This window comes from Cucurbita pepo, chromosome 13 (assembly GCF_057944985.1).
Source record: "Cucurbita pepo subsp. pepo isolate OVF chromosome 13, ASM5794498v1, whole genome shotgun sequence".
Classification (NCBI taxonomy): domain Eukaryota; kingdom Viridiplantae; phylum Streptophyta; class Magnoliopsida; order Cucurbitales; family Cucurbitaceae; genus Cucurbita; species Cucurbita pepo.
Genome location: NC_141810.1, coordinates 10,178,925 through 10,185,959, shown reverse-complemented (window position 1 = coordinate 10,185,959; position 7,035 = coordinate 10,178,925). Strand labels below are relative to the sequence as shown.

Sequence of the window (7,035 nt, the reverse complement as noted above, 5' to 3'; positions counted from 1 at the left end):
CATATTTGAAGAGATTTCCGCCCATATACAAGTCATGTGAATAAATAACTGATTTAATTAGAGGTTAATCAAATCAATATAGAAATATCATTTAAAACTAAACAAACAATTATTTTGAATTGAACATGTTTTAGACCTAATTTAATTTTTTGGATAGTAAACTTTTTCAATCCAATAAATCCTTATCAAATAATGAATTCGCCTAATCTAACCATAAAATATTCGGTTGATTCGAGTTGTTCGAATAATTTACTAAAAAAACTTAATAAAAATTAATTACTAATATAGAAAACCTTTGTTAATTTGTTTTTAAATACTGATTTATTTTACTTGGTTTGATCGTGTTCTTGGAGTAACTATTTGAACACTCTAATACATATAAAATAATTAAAAAAAAACAACAACAAAAACAAGATGCCAAATTTAAAACGATCTCACTTATTATGTTTCTTTACACGTTATATTTTCTAAACTGTTTGTTGAGCTAATATTTTTAATCAATCCAACCATTTCATTTACCACCCAAATTTTCACCCTTAAAAAAAAAGTAATAATAGTAATAGTAATAAATCCCTTTCTTATTTTTTATTCCTAAATTATCCTATAAAATAATTTTTCCCCTTAATCTAAAAATCATAAACTCACCAAGAAAATTAATCATGGAACTTCCTCCAAAACCCACAAAAATCAATGTAATTTTTCTTCTTCTTTCTCTTTGAATTTCACTTTTTTTTTCTTTGTTTCATTCTATTGATGGTGTGGGCTTGACTTGTTATTCTACTTTTTATTCGTTTTTCTTTCCGATTACTTAAAATGATTATGAGTTTTTGTTCAAAATCGGGATTGGTTGATTGAAAAACTTTGTTTCTTTCATGTAACCAACACAAAGATGAACTAATAAACCTAACTGTCGTTTTCAACATTATTTTATCGAGAAACAAAAAGAGATTGAATCATCTGTGATTTTGTTCGACAGGTTACCGCAGTGAGAATCTCAGCCGTGATTGTACTGGCATTGGTGAGCTTAGCCACAGTGGACGCTATGAATCCACGTCTAAGTTCGAACTCTCTGAAATTTCAGGCCATCAATTGCCGAAAACACTCGGCGTTGCTAACGGAGTTTGGCGGCGTCGGTGACGGAGTAACTTCAAATACTCACGCGTTCCGAAAAGCGATTGAACATCTCAGCACACTCGCGGCAGATGGTGGTGCTCAATTGATCGTGCCGTCGGGGAAATGACTGACTGGAAGTTTTAATCTGACTAGCCATTTCACACTTTTTATCGATAAAGAAGCAAAAATTCTTGCATCCCAGGTTCGACCTATCAAGTATTTTATTTTTATAAAGCTAACTTTGGGAGTGGTGATTTGAGTACTTTAATCTATAAGTACTTCAATCCAAAATAAATGAGTCGAATTTGTTCCTCTTAAGTGAAAAACGAATCAGAATGGCCACTTGTGGAAGTTCTCCAATCTTATGGAGGAGGAAGAGATGCTCCCCATGGACAGTACAACAGCCTCATCTTTGGAACTAATCTCACGGATGTGGTTATCACAGGTGATTATTTTTCTATTACTTTTTCACATTCTATTTTTTTTTTAAATGGTTTGCAAAATTATAATGCTTCTGTGCTATTAGAATTAAATAAAAAAAAATTAAAGTAAATGAAAACATAACAAAAACATTTATAGAAAATAAAGTTGGGTTGGTCACATGGTGTAGGTAACAACGGTACAATCGATGGGCAGGGATCTTCTTGGTGGGAAAAATTTAAGAAAGGGGAGCTCAAGGTAACACGACCATATGAGATCGAGATCATGTACTCTGATCAAATCCAGATCAAATCTCGGATCTCACTTTGATCAACTGACCTTCTTGGTTTGTCCATCCGATTTATAGCAGGTTTCACTATTTCACTTCAATCCCATTATTCTTATATTTTAGGATTATGCTTGAAAGAAGAAAAAAAAGAAAAAAAGAAAAAAAGAAAAGAAAAAAAAAAAGTTAAAACTTGTAATAATATACCATTCAAATCATTCCAACTAAAATTATATATATATATATATATATATATATATATATATATATATATATATATATATATTATGATTTATTTTTAATCTAGTTGGGTTTGGTTGGGTGAAAATGTAGAAATGTGATTATCCAAGGGCTTACTATCTTGGCTCCCGTTACCGTACCCAACACCGTCGGAATCAATCCAGGTTCCCTTCTTCTTCACCTTTAAAACCTTAGGGTTCATTTCTTTGTCAATCCCTCTCCCTAATTCTCTATTCGATTTATCAGATTCTTGTTCCAACACTCGAATCGAAGACTGCTACATTGTCTCCGGTGACGATTGCATTGCCATCAAGAGCGGATGGGACCAATATGGTATCAAGTTCGGAATGCCGACCGAGGACCTTGTCATTCGCCACCTCACTTGCATATCACCAGATTCTGCAGGTATCGCCCTTGGCAGCGAAATGTCTGGCGGAATTCGCAACGTCAGGATCGAAAACGTCACTGCAATCAATACACAGTCTGCTTTTCAGAATCAAAACCGCTCGCGGACGAGGTGGTTTCGTCAAGGACATTTTCGTCCGAAGAATGTTTCTATCCACGATGAAATATGTCTTCTGGATGACTGGAGACTACAAATCGCATGCAGATGTTAAGTTTGATCCCTCAGCATTGCCGGTGATTAAGAACATTAATTACAGAGACTTGGTGGTTGAGAATGTTAATATGTCGGCGAATTTGGCAGAGATATCGGGAGATCCATTCACGGATATTTGTATTTCGAATGTGAAGATTGGATTGTCGAAGAAGCCTAAAAAGTTGCAGTGGAACTGTACAAAAGTTGAGGGATTTAGTAGTGATGTGGATCCGCCGCCATGTGCTCCACTGGCTAAGGCAGCGAAAAGTGGTGGATGTGACTTTCCTGAAGATAAGCTGCCAATTGAGAATGTTCAGTCGAAGTCGTGCTCTGTTGAAATTCCTGCCTTCTAGTAGAGACTTTGTTTTTTAAAAAATTCTATAGAATAAATGGTAATGAAAAATTTAATGAAGATATAGATCAAATGTCTTTTCCTTTAAAATTTATAAAACAAAAAAAAAAAAAAAAAAATAATAATAATAATAATAATAATTTTGAAAATAAGTTATTTCAACTCGATTTGTAATATTTAGTAACACTCAAACTCAAAATCATCAAGATAATACTCTAAATTTGAAAAAATAAAATGAAACCTCTTAAATCCAAATATGTATGAATCTACCATGAAGTTTTTATGGTATTAGTACGACATTGTATCAAATTCTGTATAATCTTTTTTATGTTTTTTGTACAACAATTATATGGGGTAGGAATTGAATCTTCTATCTTAAAGAAGAGAGTGCATATCAATTACGGTAAAGTAACACCTAAGTTTGAAAGAATTTAGAGAATAAAAGAACACCTAAGTTTGAAAGAATTTAGAGAATAAAAGATAAGAATGAAGAGAAAGGAACCTAAAAAGGACTAGGAAATTAAGTGATGTTTAAAGAGAAAAAAAGGAAGAAAATATTTTAGAATCAATTAGAAGATTTTATTTTAGTTGTTTTTAGGAAGTGTGGGTCCATTTGCTCCCATGGGTAGAATAGTAAATAAACATCTAATGACCCGCTTAGGATAGTCACCTAAGAGAATACAACTTTTAAATGATAGGTCTCATTCATGATTGCATGTACGGAGTATTTGTTAAAATACTCAAGCCACATGCTACTTGCTACTTTTATTTTCTACATTTGCAAAGCATCATTGCACAGTTGACGGCGACGTGGCCATTTCATAAACCATGACACATGTATAGAATAGTTGTATTTAATTTCATAGACTATAGTTTAGTATAGGGTATTTATGTTTTATTTTTACTCATGTCTATTTTAATTTTATGTTGTTTTGTTTTAAAGACTTTTTAATAAACATTAAATCCATGGCAATGTTTTATGAATACGTCTCAAATGATTATTTCCGCATAAAATGGTTATATTATGTACATGATAACGATTTTAAGTTAGTACTTGAAAGCCCGTAAAACGGTAAAATTCCAACAAGTTTACAAGGAGTTTGAATGGAAGATGTGATGTGATCAAGCCTGATTTGGTTTTCCTTCTTGGCTTGATGTGCTCTCAGTCCTTGAATATCGAGACCTACACACTACCAACACCATTCAAGAAATGAACCAGCTCTAGAGATGTGCCAAAGTGCTAATAATTTTATGTTGTAGTGTAGTTTTGATAAGTAGTGTGTTGAGTAAGGCATCAATCATTTTTAAGCAATGAACCGGGCTTCGACATTTCTTTGGAATTCATGGCCTTGCAAAATGTGGCTCTCATGGGAAATTAGGTGTTCTACTAAAACGTTCTCATATGGTATATGAGTGAGTGTAACGACCCTATATTTCTACTAACCTAAAGTCGTTACCTTCATCATAACATACTTTCTTGTGCGGAAATAAATATTTAAAACTTCATCATAAAACATTTTCATGGACTTACATGCTCAAAAACATCTTTAAAATAACCTAATCAAATATAAAATAAAAAAATAAACATTAAAAGTAAAAACACCCTACATTAAATCAATTAATTGAGCAAATTAATATTTCACATGAGGATCATGGGTGACTCAATCTTGTTCCTCATTGAGTTATGAATTTCCACTCCAAAGGGTTGTCTTTTGATTTGCATGGGTGATAATTACTGTAACGACCCTAATATTTTACCTATTTAATCTAAAGTCATTACTATACTTTGAAATGCGGAATATACATTTAATGGGCCCTATTCATAAATGCGACTCGCACTCGCCTTTTATTACCTCAGAGAAAAAAATGATTACTAAAAATGAATATTTTATTCTACCCTAAGGTTTATTATGCAAATACATTTCATCCTATACTACCTATACTAATGATGCAACCAAATTCAGCCTAGACTACGAAATGGGAAAAAACAACCAACTACCCTATGCATGTGCCATGATCTTGGGGTGTACGATGCCGTCGTTGTTGTCACATGGGTGCCTTGCCCTTATCTGCAAAAGTAAAGTAGCACGAGGCTTGAGTATTTCTAGAATACTCAGTAAGTGACCCCCTATCGAGGTTATGCGACAAACACATGCAATGAAATGATGGGACCTATCGTTTCGTTTCGTTTCATTTCGTTTTCCCTACGGTGTAATCCTAACAGGTAATCGTGGACGTGTACCATATACTCTACACGCAGCCCATACGTGCGAGTATGGGCACACCAGCTAGTTCACACACCGCTGGGCCACTGTCCCTAGCCGGTGGGCATGCTCTGGGGGCCTACAGGGACCCGTTAAAACTAAAACCGTCACGGCAGCGCTATGCAGGGCATAACGATTGTTGTCCTGCCATTTGGATGTACACGTCCGTACCCTCGTGATGGGATAGGGGTATCCCCCCAAATGCATGATCACACAAAATGCATGAGGTCCCACTAGTCCTACAATCATCATTTAATGAACATAACCCCGTGTCACGTTTTCATGCTTACATGTCATTTCTCATTCTCATTTCGTTACATATCATACATATTCCTAGCGGGGTTATATATCATGCAATTTACCATATTTCGTGTCATACAATTCATTCAGTTACATTCCAATACTCATACAACAAGCCATAATCGTACAAGGGCCACACATCGTCACATGCATTCATATCACATCAACTAAGCAGCATAAATAACATACATTCACGTTCACATGATTTCGTACTCAAGCACATTAAGCTAGCATACAATTTAATTACACGTGCATAACCACGGGCACGTGCCAACATACAACAATTAACGCGTAACCTACAACGGGTGAGCCACTTACTTGGTAGGCCTTAGCTGAAGTACTCCCTATAATATAACGTAAGCTCCTAGCTCCTCGTGGACGTTCTACACTTCCGTTGGTGGTTGGTTCCTATTGGTTCATGAGTCACTTCCGTTAGTATTTTACAAATAATAATAAATTCCCAACTGGAATTTGTGAAATACGACCTTAAAATGTTCCCTTTTACCTTAAACAGGGTCGAAACCAGGTTCGGGAGGGTCGGAATGGTGTCAAACGGGCTGGAAACAGGTTTCCCGAGCCGAATAAGCCGCCGGAGCCGAGGAGCCGCCGCCGAGCCGATGAAGCCGCCTGAGCCAAGAGGAGCCGCGCTGCAGACGTGCCACGTGGCACAATCAGAGGGACCTGGCCAAATATTGAGTCGAAAGCATAATTTTACAAAATGGAATTCACTTTTTTCAATATAAGGTAAGTTGTTGAATAACCCTTGAGTGTTGATTTCAGAACTTGAAAATGGGATCCCACCTTCTCAATGTTTCGAGAGGGGCGTAGTTTCTAATTAGATCATAAATAAATTATTTATAAGAGAATGGATGTTATTCGGGCAAAAAATGTAATTGTAGTTGTAAAATAAACTTTAACCCAATTATAATTATGAACAACTCACAAATAATTGACTAGCTTGTGATGATTATATATTAATGGAGACGAAGAATTTAATTTTTAATAATAATTTTTGTTATTTGATTTATAATTTAATATTATCTATTGTATGAAAGAGTATAATCTTGAACAATATGTACTTCACTTACTGGAGTATCACGTTCGAGTAATAATCTAAACAGTTTATAGTAAATGGATAATGTTGAGGGTCTTATCCTCATAATACTATTGATATCCCCATTGTAATTATTAAAAATGATTTATCCAAATTATTCACGTGGGACATGCGAGTTGATTATCATATACATGAGTTTGTATAAGACTCACCACATATATTTAATTTCTCTTTTTAAATCAATTAATTAAAAAAAACTAATATTTCGCATGATGATCCAACGTGACTCATCTTAATCCTCATTGAGTTATGAATTTATGTCTGTGAAGGGTTGTCTTTTGATTTGCATGGGTGATAATGGCGTTTTGTATCCAATACAATGTGCCTACAATTTTGAGGTCCTCCCTG

General features: G+C 34.7%; 1 pseudogene; it reads left to right on the top strand.

Moving 5' to 3' along the window:
* The first annotated feature begins 659 nt into the window (after positions 1–659).
* LOC147789716 (putative polygalacturonase) lies at positions 660–3,010 on the top strand (annotated as a pseudogene).
* The last annotated feature ends 4,025 nt before the right edge of the window (positions 3,011–7,035 follow it).